The sequence below is a fragment of the Hyperolius riggenbachi genome, chromosome 2 (assembly GCF_040937935.1).
Source record: "Hyperolius riggenbachi isolate aHypRig1 chromosome 2, aHypRig1.pri, whole genome shotgun sequence".
Classification (NCBI taxonomy): Eukaryota; Metazoa; Chordata; class Amphibia; order Anura; family Hyperoliidae; genus Hyperolius; species Hyperolius riggenbachi.
The window spans coordinates 459,527,244-459,540,346 of NC_090647.1; the positions used below are offsets into that span (position 1 = coordinate 459,527,244).

Here is a 13,103-nt window from a genome sequence, read left to right on the forward strand (position 1 = left end):
AAAGCAACCACAAGGTGTCGCTGTCTGTAGAATGATGTGAGGATCTCTATGGTATTGTGATTTCCTGTATTCACTCCTTTCCTGTATTCCTGTGTTGCTCTCTGTTCTTGCAATAAATTGCATTACCTGATGATGTATGATTTATCTCTGCATATTTTTCTTCAGTTAAGATTTCTCACTTGTTAGGCTGGGTGCCTATCTGCGTTTACAAACCACTCTGCTCCATCAGATCATTTGTTGCTAGTCTTGTTTGGGGGACCCAGCAGTAATACTCTTGGGAACAGGTCTACAATCACAGCACCCTCTACAGCATGAAGCATTGCGATTAGCTGAATAGTGTGGACGTAGTTTACTACAATCTCTCCGAAACCTAGCAGTTCGAGAGGGTGTTGTCCACCCAATCGCGTTAGCTGAATTTCCTTATAAGGTTTTCTGATGAGTCCCCTAAACTAGATTAGTGTTGATCATTCAGCCGTTCCTACTAGCCAAAACAGATCTCCAGTAGATTTTGACAAAGTAATTTCCTGAAGGTACAAATGTGCACTAGATTTTTATTGCCCAAGTGATTATCTCGTGTGCTCAATTGTTCCTTCATGTCAGTGGAAAATACTCAGCAAACTGCTACCACAACTCTGCAGGTCCATTACTCCGAACCCTCCTATAGGACAGGGATGACTGCGTAGAAGAGAGCAGTAAATCACTGACTGTGGGAGAACTGTCACCCAAAACCATCACAAAAGATCATAGCGGGTGACACTCATGCCAAGGATGAACATATTTTAACACTGATCATGCTGCCATACAATCTATATTTCTGCCCTACAACATCTGTAACATAAAGGACAGTTGGCAGGGACGGTGTAGGGAGATCAAATACAAATCCTTGCAGAAGTTTCACAGCCAAATCGTCCATGCCTTGTGATCACTAGATCAATGCTTTCTTTATTATGCTGTATTTGTGTATGTACCATATTGTGTAATATATTGTTAGAACATCAGATGTTTGCCAGGTGCCCTCTGGTGCTTTGTAGCGTTTCCATTGCAAGCCTAGAATTCTTTATTCATTTTTCCTTCGCTCTACAAATCTATAGGCCCATTACCTATAATTTTATTGCTTGCAAACTTTATCGACTGAGCGTTTCACTTTCGTTTTGTCATTAAGCGTAACCGTAACCAATGATTTAACTTCATCCCAAGCAGTAGCTGATACCCCTTTTCCCATGAGAAATCTTTAACTTTTCTCCAATATATCATCAGTGGAGGGGGATTCTGTATGGCTTATATTGTGGTGAAACCATTCCCACATTGTGATGTCAGCACCTAGGTCATGACATCACACTGTGGTAGCCTTGTTGGATTGTGGGGAATAACAGCTGTTTCCCACTTCCAAGAAACCAGTATTTCCCTTTGTGCATATGTATATCTATAAAAAAACAAAAAAAACCACACAACCTTTTTGGGTCTCTAGCTGCAGTGTTCTCCCCAGAATTTTTTTCCGGCCGGGTGGCATGAAATAGTGGCCGGGTGGCATGAAATAGTAGCCGGGTGGCATGAAAAAATAGCTGGGTGGGTTGAGATGAAAATGCAGGGCAACTCTGCTTACAGCATAGGAGGAGGTGAGGAGGTGAGCCGATGACAGCCGGGTGGTCACCAAATCTAGCCGGGTGGAGCACCCGGCTAAAAGAGCCTGGGGAGAACACTGAGCTGTTAAGGAGCTACAAGTCTCACAATGCATTGCGGGCGGGAGTCTGACAGCCACAGTCATGATTCATAAAGGCAAATGCATTGTGGGGCTTGCAGTTCCTTAAAGAGAACCCAAGGTGTGTTTAAAGATTGTTATCTGCATACAGAGGCTGGATCTGCCTATACAGCCCAGCCTCTGTTGCTATCCCAAGCCCCACTAAGGTCCCCCTGCACTCTGCAATCCCTCATAAATCACAGCCGTGCTGTGAGGCTGTGTTTACATCTGTAGTGTCAGTCTCAGCTGCTCCCCCGCCTCCTGCATAGCTCCGGTCCCTGCCTCCGTCCCTTCCCTCCAATCAGCAGGCAGGGAAGGGATGCAGGCGGGGACTGGAGTTCTGCAGGAGGCGGGTAGAGCAGCAGACTGACACTATAGAGATAAACACAGCCAGCTCTGACAAGCTGTTTGTCAGCAGCGTGGCTGTGATTTATGAGGGATTGCAGAGTGCAGGGGGACCTTAGGGGGGTTTGGGATAGCAACAGAGGCTGGGCTGTATAGGCAGATCCAGCCTCTGTATGCAGATAATATTCTTCAAACCCACCTCGGGTTCTCTTTAACAGCTGGAGAGCCAAGTTTGCAGATCACTGGTCTATCGCATTGTTAGGAGTTGGTGCTGTCCTTTTTTTTTTTTTTTTTTTTTCTTCTTCATGTCTGCCAATAGTAAAGATGATTACGTGCAGGCTGATTAAGGATCAGACAGCATGAACAAATTACATGGTGAATATAGATCATTTCTTGATCTCTCTTTTATTTATTTATTTATTTTTTTGCTTTGTAAGGTATTGATTTATTTTCGCTTAAAGTGAAACTGTAACCAAGAATTGAACGTCATCCCAATCAGTAGCTAATACACCTTTTTAATATGAGAAATCTATTCCTTTTCTCAAATGGATCATCAGGGGGCTCTGTATGGCTGATTTTTGGTGAAACCCCTCCCACAGTTTGTCAGCGCCTACCAGCTCTTAGGTCTTGACATTACACTATGGAAGCCTTGTTGCATTGTGGGAAATAACCGCTTTTTCCAACTGCCAAAAAAAGCAAGCAGCATCTCCTTCCAGTGACATCTCCTGCCAGCTGTAAAATGTCACCATGGGATAAACGTCTGACTGTAAATCAGGAAGAGGAAAGATTTTACAATGAGCAAACAATTAATAAATCATTTATACATAATTTTTACAATAATTAAGCACTTTTTTATTACATTATTTTCACTGGAGTTCCTCTTTAGTGGTGTTACACTGTGAAGCAAAAGCACCTGCACTAGTGCGTCTCCGCACGTTGTTTACTGCCTGGCTGTGTAGCAAGCAAGAGCTCCTCTCTGTGTCAAACAGAGAGGCGCTCATGCTTGCTACACAGCCATGGCCGTTAAGCCCCCCCCTATTTTTCACTGACCTGAAGAAGCTGGCAAGCACCCATGAAATGCGTTGTCAATTGTATGTGCTCTAATAAGAGACCTTTGTTCAATAAACTGGTACAAATTCTTCAAGAGAGGTAACATTACCTCTCTGATTATAAGATTAACAATTTATTAGCCTATATTTGATGCATTTGCCGCCTCCACCTCTTTTAAGTTTAGTAAAGTGCTCTCAAAATATACCGTATACTTTTTATTGTTCTGCTGTACAGAACTTCTTTTTACATTTCTTTTTGGTACTTGTAATGTAAAACCTTTGACATTCAGGTAGGTTTTTTTTTTTTGTTCTGTATTATTCACTGTAGAGGCAATGACGTCTATGAATATTGCTACACATTAACCTAGGTAGTGTGTCACTGCAATTATTGAATGCTAGCAAAGAGATTTTGTAAGAGGCTATTAATTTAGATTAAGAATACTCAACATTGTTGCATAACGATCTTAGCTGTCAGTCACTGGTTTCTGCTGTCTGGTTTGGGATTGTGAGCTCTTCTACCCATAATGCTTTGCAACTAAAGCTTTTGATATGTTTTGTATTTGATTTTGTTATCCTTCTGCTAGTTGCGTAGGTCCAGCAAAATCTTTTTTTTTTTTTTTTTTATATTTATGTCCTGGAAAGACAGTAAATCGATGCTAGAAGCTGTTTTTTTATCTGTGTTCTTATTGCAGAAATATCCCTTCACTTCTTATTCTTGTTTGTTTTGTGAGATTGGATAACAGGTTCTTTCTGTTTTTTATTTTGCTGTCTGTCACATTTCGAAGATTTTCCTTAAAGGACTCCTGAACTGAGAGAGCTATGGAGGTGGCCATATTTGTTTCCTTTTAAACAATATCAGTTGCCCGTTATTCCTCCAGTTCTTTGGCTGCAGTAGTATCTGGATTGCTCAACTGAAGCAAGAATGCAGCTAATCCAGTCAGACCTCAGTCAGAAACACCCTATCTCCATGATTGCTCAGGGTCTATGGCTAAAAGTATTAGAGGCAGATGATCAGCACAATATCCAGGCAACTAGTGTTATTCAAAATGAAATAAATTTGCCAGTTTCCAGATCATGCTCAGTTCTGGTGTACTTTAACTTCCGGTTTATCATCGCATAAGGCATTTGGATGAGAAATGAGGGAATCTCATGATGGCAGAAAGCTGAAATGGTTTTTCTTTTATTTCTTTCTGTGTTCTCTTTGTGCAGATTTCTTCACTTCCTGCTCTTTATGACAATGGCCACAGAGACAGGAAATGAGGAAATCTCACCTGTGAGGATCCAGGGTTAAAATCCTGACCGTGATTCTACCCATTCCCTATGCTGTCCGTAGGCAACATATGAATTTTAGATTTACTTTTGCCGTATTGTTGCTTGGTTTAGTTCAAAGCCCAATCCCTGGGAAATGTCTACTTTTTTTTTTTTCTTTGTTTTTTTTTTTTTTTTTTTTACTTTTCAATAAAGTGGAAAGTTGCTAGAAATATTTGGAGATTTAAGTGTTGACTGTGGGGGGTGTTTCTTATTTCCTGTGATGGAAATTCTCTCAGATGCGGATAGCGAAGATACCGCCGCAACAGAAAGCGGCATGGCGGCTATCTCCGCGTCACAGCCGGCGGTTTCCACCGCACAGTTACATGCTGGTGCTTTGCCTGGTCCTTCTATCGCTCATAGACTAAGGGCTACGCGCGAGCGAAAGGACCTTTATGCATCTAGAAGGGGAGTCAGCTGATCACTCGGTCAGCTGACTCCAGCTATGCTCTGGCATGACTGAGTGACTGGGGCGGCGCTATAGAGCGGGTTTAGTATATATAGGACCTGACTGTCACTTGTTCCGCGTATGCTGTTGCATATGCTATGTGTGTTAGCACTCAGACCTAGTCAGATCCCAAAATGTGCTAGAACCAGCTGGAGCTGGGGATCCACACTTAGCCAGATTCTGTTGATAGCTTAAAGTACTAATTGAATTGTATTATTTGTTATGGCCTTCTGCTAGTTTGACTATTATTCTGCTCTCTGATTCGGTACCTTTGCCTATCTAATTAGTTGCCGACTCTGCCTGAACTACTACTCTGATTTAGCTTCCTGTCTTTGTACCGTATCTGTCCGTGTGTTGCCAACCCCGCTTGTCTGACTCTTCTGCCCTCACCAGGGAGCTTAGTCCTGGTGAGGGACTCTCAGTTTAGTTATCACCTGCTCCTCAGGTAGATAGCTGCAGTATAGTCTGAATCACCTGCTCCTCAGGTTGATGGCTGCAGTACAGTCTTAATCACCTGCTCCTCAGGTTGATAGCTGCAGTACAGTCTTAATCACCTGCTCCTCAGGTGACTAGCTAATACAGCACTGTTGGGATTCCCTGCCCCTCAGGGAATCACCTGCTGCAGTACAGTCTGAATCACTCGCTCCTCGAGTGATCACTCTACGTTGTAATATAGTTCCACCCGCTCCTCGGGTGAACTATCTCACTATTGTCTGTATCTCCAGCTTGCTGGAGTTTGTATTCCTGTGTTACATAGATCTACTCCTATCTTCCAGCTCCTCTGGGAAAAGCGAGTATCTCTATCATTACTGTTGCACCAAACACATACCCTCACATTGGTGGTCCAGGTCCTGGCTATACCAGTATTATTGGTGATTCTGCAGATCACACATAATCAGGTATAGCGTCTGTATTATTGGAGATACTGCAGATCACCAATAATCAGAGAAATCTGTTCTTGCTGTCACCAATCGTTACACATTCTTTATATGTCAATAAAGGAGTCCAGACAACATTTTCCCAGTCCAGTCTTTGTTGCCCTTTTTCAATATTGTTCTTCGTAAGCAGCCATAGTGAAGCATACGGTATGTCTGTAATATGCTATTTTATTTCCCTCTTTTCTAATCGTACTTCATCAAACCTTTATCCTTCTCCTGCCATCTCCAACATGACATTATTAGATTCCATGGCTGTCCGTTCTTCATATCATCCACAAACCAAAAGCTACCACATATTCTATACTGACAATGTTTAACCAGAACTCAGGCTTCCCATTCCATACAGCAAAGTATGCAAGCTGCGCAGCATCTGATGTCTCTGCAGCTCTTTCTAGGCCAGTAAGAACTGGGCTAATGGTATGTTGTACATGCCTCCAATATCTGTATTGTTAGAGACATTCAGTTTGATTTATGTGTGGAAAACCTAATGATGGATGCAAGCCTAGATGTAGAATAGCTGTAACTGACCAGATGCAGCAATGTAAGATAGCCTGTATCTATGAATTATGCAGCAACTGGAAGTTGTCGTGATTTAAATTATTATTATTTTTCACTTACTTATTATTTGGAAATTAATAAAAATGTTGCTCTGTATGAAGCTTAATATGACTAATGACCAGCCAAATATATCTTTATCCATTGACGTTCACTAGCACCTTTAGCAGGCAACGTTTATTTCCATTTCATCACATGAGCATGGAAACTGACCAGCTCCATTGTGGAATGACCTTAGAGAAAGATGCTTGGCCTATCAGGGATTGGCAGTGTTAGATGATGTGTTAAGCTACCTACAGACATCTGGTGTGTGGGATTCACCCGAAGCCCAACATTTGTAGGAATGCCCTCTTAATTTCCCATCCCTCACTTGGACAGGGAGCATAAACAGATGACTATATCAATTCTAACAGCCTACAGTATGATGTTGATACCTCTTGCCTGTCAGTCAATACCTATGCATGTCCCATCCACCACCCATTTATCCAGTCATGCCTTATGCACGTGGTCAATCAGTTGGTTGATAAAATTATTACATTGCCTACAGTCATGCCCTCCTGCCTTGGCTCGTCCGGTTGCTGCCTTCATGCCATGGCTTGTGGGGTCGTGGCCGTCCTTGTGGGGTCGTTGCCATCCTGCCATGGCTTGCGGGGTAGTGGCCGTCCTGCCATGGCTTGTGCGGTCGTGGCCGTCCTGCCATGGCTCGTGGGGTCGGGGCCCTCCGCCATGGCTCGTGGGGTCGGGGCCCTCCTGCCTTGGCTCGTCTGGTCGCGGCCCTCCTGCCTTGGCTCGTCTGGTCGCGGCCCTCCTGCCTTGGCTCGTCTGGTCGCGGCCCTCCTGCCTTGGCTCGTCTGGTCGCGGCCCTCCTGCCTTGGCTCGTCTGGTCGCGGCCCTCCTGCCTCGGCACGTCTGGTTGCGGCCCTCCTGCCTTGGCTCGTCTGGTTGCGGCCCTCCTGCCTTGGCTCGTCTGGTTGCGGCCCTCCTGCCTTGGCTCGTCTGGTTGCGGCCCTCCTGCCTTGGCTCGTCTGGTTGCGGCCCTCCTGCCTTGGCTCGTCTGGTTGCGGCCCTCCTGCCTTGGCTCGTCTGGTTGCGGCCCTCCTGCCTTGGCTCGTCTGGTCGCGGCCCTCCTGCCTTGGCTCGTCTGGTCGCGGCCCTCCTGCCTTGGCTCGTCTGGTCGCGGCCCTCCTGCCTTGGCTCGTCTGGTCGCGGCCCTCCTGCCTTGGCTCGTCTGGTCGCGGCCCTCCTGCCTTGGCTCGTCTGGTCGCGGCCCTCCTGCCTTGGCTCGTCTGGTCGCGGCCCTCCTGCCTTGGCTCGTCTGGTCGCGGCCCTCCTGCCTTGGCTCGTCTGGTCGCGGCCCTCCTGCCTTGGCTCGTCTGGTCGCGGCCCTCCTGCCTTGGCTCGTCTGGTCGCGGCCCTCCTGCCTTGGCTCGTCTGGTCGCGGCCCTCCTGCCTTGGCTCGTCTGGTCGCGGCCCTCCTGCCTTGGCTCGTCTGGTCGCGGCCCTCCTGCCTTGGCTCGTCTGGTCGCGGCCCTCCTGCCTTGGCTCGTCTGGTCGCGGCCCTCCTGCCTTGGCTCGTCTGGTCGCGGCCCTCCTGCCTTGGCTCGTCTGGTCGCGGCCCTCCTGCCTTGGCTCGTCTGGTCGCGGCCCTCCTGCCTTGGCTCGTCTGGTCGCGGCCCTCCTGCCTTGGCTCGTCTGGTCGCGGCCCTCCTGCCTTGGCTCGTCTGGTCGCGGCCCTCCTGCCTTGGCTCGTCTGGTCGCGGCCCTCCTGCCTTGGCTCGTCTGGTCGCGGCCCTCCTGCCTTGGCTCGTCTGGTCGCGGCCCTCCTGCCTTGGCTCGTCTGGTCGCGGCCCTCCTGCCTTGGCTCGTCTGGTCGCGGCCCTCCTGCCTTGGCTCGTCTGGTCGCGGCCCTCCTGCCTTGGCTCGTCTGGTCGCGGCCCTCCTGCCTTGGCTCGTCTGGTCGCGGCCCTCCTGCCTTGGCTCGTCTGGTCGCGGCCCTCCTGCCTTGGCTCGTCTGGTCGCGGCCCTCCTGCCTTGGCTCGTCTGGTCGCGGCCCTCCTGCCTTGGCTCGTCTGGTCGCGGCCCTCCTGCCTTGGCTCGTCTGGTCGCGGCCCTCCTGCCTTGGCTCGTCTGGTCGCGGCCCTCCTGCCTTGGCTCGTCTGGTCGCGGCCCTCCTGCCTTGGCTCGTCTGGTCGCGGCCCTCCTGCCTTGGCTCGTCTGGTCGCGGCCCTCCTGCCTTGGCTCGTCTGGTCGCGGCCCTCCTGCCTTGGCTCGTCTGGTCGCGGCCCTCCTGCCTTGGCTCGTCTGGTCGCGGCCCTCCTGCCTTGGCTCGTCTGGTCGCGGCCCTCCTGCCTTGGCTCGTCTGGTCGCGGCCCTCCTGCCTTGGCTCGTCTGGTCGCGGCCCTCCTGCCTTGGCTCGTCTGGTCGCGGCCCTCCTGCCTTGGCTCGTCTGGTCGCGGCCCTCCTGCCTTGGCTCGTCTGGTCGCGGCCCTCCTGCCTTGGCTCGTCTGGTCGCGGCCCTCCTGCCTTGGCTCGTCTGGTCGCGGCCCTCCTGCCTTGGCTCGTCTGGTCGCGGCTCTCCTGCCTTGGCTCGTCTGGTCGCGGCCCTCCTGCCTTGGCTCGTCTGGTCGCGGCCCTCCTGCCTTGGCTCGTCTATCTAAAGGGATAGTGTTAGGATCTTTGACTACCATACATTTATATGAGAGCAATTCTGAACTTTCCTCCACATGATACCACCTCTGCAATATTCTACTCTATTGGTGCACCATGTCATCTCACCTCAATGGCCAGACCTGCAAAACATGCTATGTCTCTTTCATGGGGCTGTCCTCTTGTTTTTAGCATATTCTAGAAATACTGCTCAGGAGATTGCTATTGCAGTAACCCCTCCAAACTTTGAGGGCTCGTTTCCACTATCGCGAATCCGCATGCGTCCAACGCATGCGGATTCGCACATGGAATGCAAGTGGATGGGCCTGTTTCCACTGTTGCGTTGGTGATGTGCGTTTTTTTTTTCAGCGGTGAAAAAACGCACAAAAGAGCCAACGATTTCGCCTGAGAGTGGAATGCATGCGAATCGCATGCAATGTATTTAATAGGGAAATCGCATGCGTTTCCCCATGCGTTTTTTGCCGCGAATTCGCATAGGTACAATGTAAATTCACACAGGCAGTGACATGGTTAAAATCGCATATACCCTCACCTATGCGAATTCGCGGCAAAAAACGCATGGGGAATCGCATCCGCATGCTATTTTATCAGCGGTGGAATCCAGGCGATTCCGCACCGCAACAGTGGAAACGAGCCCTGAATGAACTGCTGTGCAGAGTTGACTAGAGAATTTGTATACTGGGGGTAAACTGCCACCTGAAGACTTCACAAAATATGGGTTAGCCCAATGTTTATCCCCCAGAACACCAGAGTGGCCCAGCATTCCTCCATTTTGTCTGAAAATAAGCAGTTTTTTTTAGTACAGACTTCAGTTGTCAAATATATGGAAAATAGGCATATAATGGAAAAAGCCACTCACCAGTTTTATAGGTTTAATAAAGGCGGCAGCTAAACTTGTGTTCCAAATAATGACAGATACTGACATCATTCCAGATGGATTTCAGAGCCCTGTGTCACTGGAAGCTAGATTTCACCATAGGTTCCCTTGTCAGTCAGCCTGTTGCTGCTTGCTTGGAAGCGCTGTCACCTCCTCCTGTGCTGTGATAAACCTGGGGTAGTCTGTACGTCAGCACTTGCTCATCACAGGCTGCTCCACATCGAAGCAAATTTCATTTACAAGTTTGTGAAGGTGTGGCTGTGTCATTTACGGTAAATGCTTAGTCCCATCACTCCTGTCAGTGAAATTAGCCGAGGACAAATCATTTATGCTGGTAAGCTGCTTTAAAGGGATTGAAAAATGCTTGACATTTTGCTGATTTGTTTGTTTAGTTATCTTTATTTTGGAGTGTATATATAATATACACAGTTTATTTTTATAGAGAGAGATATGGCATATTAGCAATCTATCTTTTTTTATTTTTTTTTATTTTGCACCTGCTGGTTGGACTAGTAAACTTTTTGTGAACAGATAATGTTGTTGTGTTGTTGGTTGGTGTTGTTTTGCTGCTTAGGTAAACAAGTCTCTAAAGTTACAAAAGCCAAGGGACTGATTCAATGGCAAAAACAAACTGCTTGCGCACTTGCTTACACTTTGCTAGCAAGTACGTGCAAAATGTTTTTTGCAAGCAAACGGCAGACACCCACCAGATGATGACCAGACGACTATACTTCAACTCATAGCATATACTCAGTCAATTTCTTTATTTTATTTGGTGAGCTAGCGGTAATTTTTTTTTTATTTTTTTTTTTATTTTTTTTTTGCGTCGTTGTTGTTCAGTGAGAATGTATTTCCTGTTTGAAAGCTAGAAAAATTCAGTCTCTCTCTCTCTACCTGGTGTCTAGTAGTCCCTTCTCCCTCTCTTAGGGCTGGGACCCCCAGAAATGTGCATTTATACATTACCTGTCCTGTGTCACGGTGCCCATCTGTCTTCTGAATCCGCCGCTCTTCCAAGACAAGACAAATAACATTTGTATAGCGCTTTTCTCCTGGCGGACTCCAAGCGCCAGAGCTGCAGCCACTAGGACGGCTGCTGCTCTGATGCTTTGTCTCCCTAACACTGCAGTAGCAGTGTTCGGGAGACTTGCCAAAGGTCTCCTACTGAATAAGTGCTGGCTTACTAAACAGGCAGAGCTGAGATTCGAACCCTGGTCTCCTGTGTCAGAGGCAGAGCCTTTAACCATTACACCATCCAGCCACCACTATAGCCCTGTACATGCCGTGGGATGTCACACATGCGCAGTGTGCTATGCGCTGGTGGCGTGTATAGGTCTAATGGAAGAGTGGTGGATTTGACCGATGGGCACCACAACACAGGAAATGTAATGTATAAACGCACACATACATTTACACATTAGGGGAACAGCGGCAGGGGTTTCATTGCATTCGTTGCTTGCTGTTGCACCGCACACCTGATTGACCACAATAATTATCCGAACATTTGTATAGCGCTTTTCTCCTGTCGGACTCAAAGCGCTCAAGAGCTGCAGCCACTGGAACGCGCTCAAGAGGCCACCCTGCAGTGTTAGGGAGTCTTGCCTTGAACTCCTTACTGAATAGGTACTGACCCTAGCCAGGATTCAAACCCTGGTCTCCCATGTCAAAGGCGGAACCCTTAATCAGTACACTATCCGACCACAAGGGCCCGACATCTTGCCGTATGTCCGATTGACACGCTCTCCCCGAAATTAGTCGCATAGTCGGTCAGGCATGCACTTGGCGGCACCGATTTATATTCAATTCGAAAATTGAATTGGATGAGTTTGCCTATAAGTCGCTAGATGTATGGGTACCTTTTTAAGGCTTCATTCACGTTAGGTGCTATACAATACACGTGAAGTACACAATGAGATATGCATGTTACCAAATTACAAGTTACAGCGTGCACTCTACAAAACAAATGTAATGCTTAAAGCATGTAATTCCATGCAACCTGTGTGTTGGCATGGCTGAAAGTGGTTTACTGTGAAGATGCCCATTGTCCCTATCCAAATGTTACTACATTACACTATCACACACTTCATCATGCCTAGTGTGATTGTTATTGCATCATGGGTTGTCTGCCTGATCCGAAGACATGACTGTACATCTCAAAATGCTAATTCAAATGTCTGTGGCTTCAGTACTTCAATCAGCAAACATCCTACTTGTTTTCCTCGATAGGCGTTGTCTTTAAAAACAATTTAAAGTTATTGTTTGCGGTACATCAATTGAGGCCATGCATTGTTTACCGTAATTCATTTCACAAAGTAAGTTAACAAGTTAATTACATTTACAGCAGCACTAAAGTCAAGTAGAGAAAGCAGCGCATTATATAGCACTGTCACAGTAGTAACCATTTTATAGGAGTTGGTCAGAGATGCAATTTTTTTTCTGCTTCCATGAAAATTAAATACAAATTGTCTCTAAATTGAATCAATCCAAACTGTCAGCCCACTTCCAAACTGCATACAATTTGCAAGCAAGACAAGGAATGTAAACCTCTCATTGACCATCTCTAATCTTACCATGATGCATAGATGTATTTAAAAAAACATATTTAGAAGTTTAAATCTTTATACAACGGCCATTTGGTGCCTCCTCGGCAGAGAATCTAGTCTGTGTACCCAAAACCCACAACCCCCTACCATAGCCTAACCAACTCGCCCCCCCCCCCCCCCCCCCCGAGCTACAGATACATATAGCAGGCAGCCCATTGCCCACTGCCCACTATTTTCATTTTACATTTCCCCTTGTAGCTGCAATTTGTATGGCGCTAAAACTTCCCTGGTGCAGAAATTTCCCAGCCTACTATTATAGAATTTTAAACCTCAATGCCTCCATCTATGCCAGCAAGGTTATGGGTAGAGTTCTTCTTTTAGCTGTATGACTAGACACCTCCCTTCTCAAAAGACTTTTCCCTGATATTCTGTATCATTGCTTTTGCTTTTCTCTCTATATTTTATGAAATTGTAAGGAATATGTCAATTTATGAAATTGTAAGGCGCTTATAGAGCCTTTGTATTACTCTGTGCACAGAAACGCTCTGTACCACCATTCATAGCCCTTTTACTGACATCCTAACTTTAGCTGATAGCCTGTATTGAACGCTGGTTTATTGCCTGCTGTGAGATTAAAG

At 47.0% G+C, this 13,103-nt stretch overlaps 1 protein-coding gene across 20 annotated transcripts in view; it reads left to right on the plus strand.

Annotated features, from left to right (window-relative positions):
- MYO18A (myosin XVIIIA) overlaps nucleotides 1-13,103 on the plus strand; it is a 488,146-nt gene that overhangs the window by 1,926 nt on the left and 473,117 nt on the right. The gene's annotated exons all lie outside the window — the stretch shown is intronic.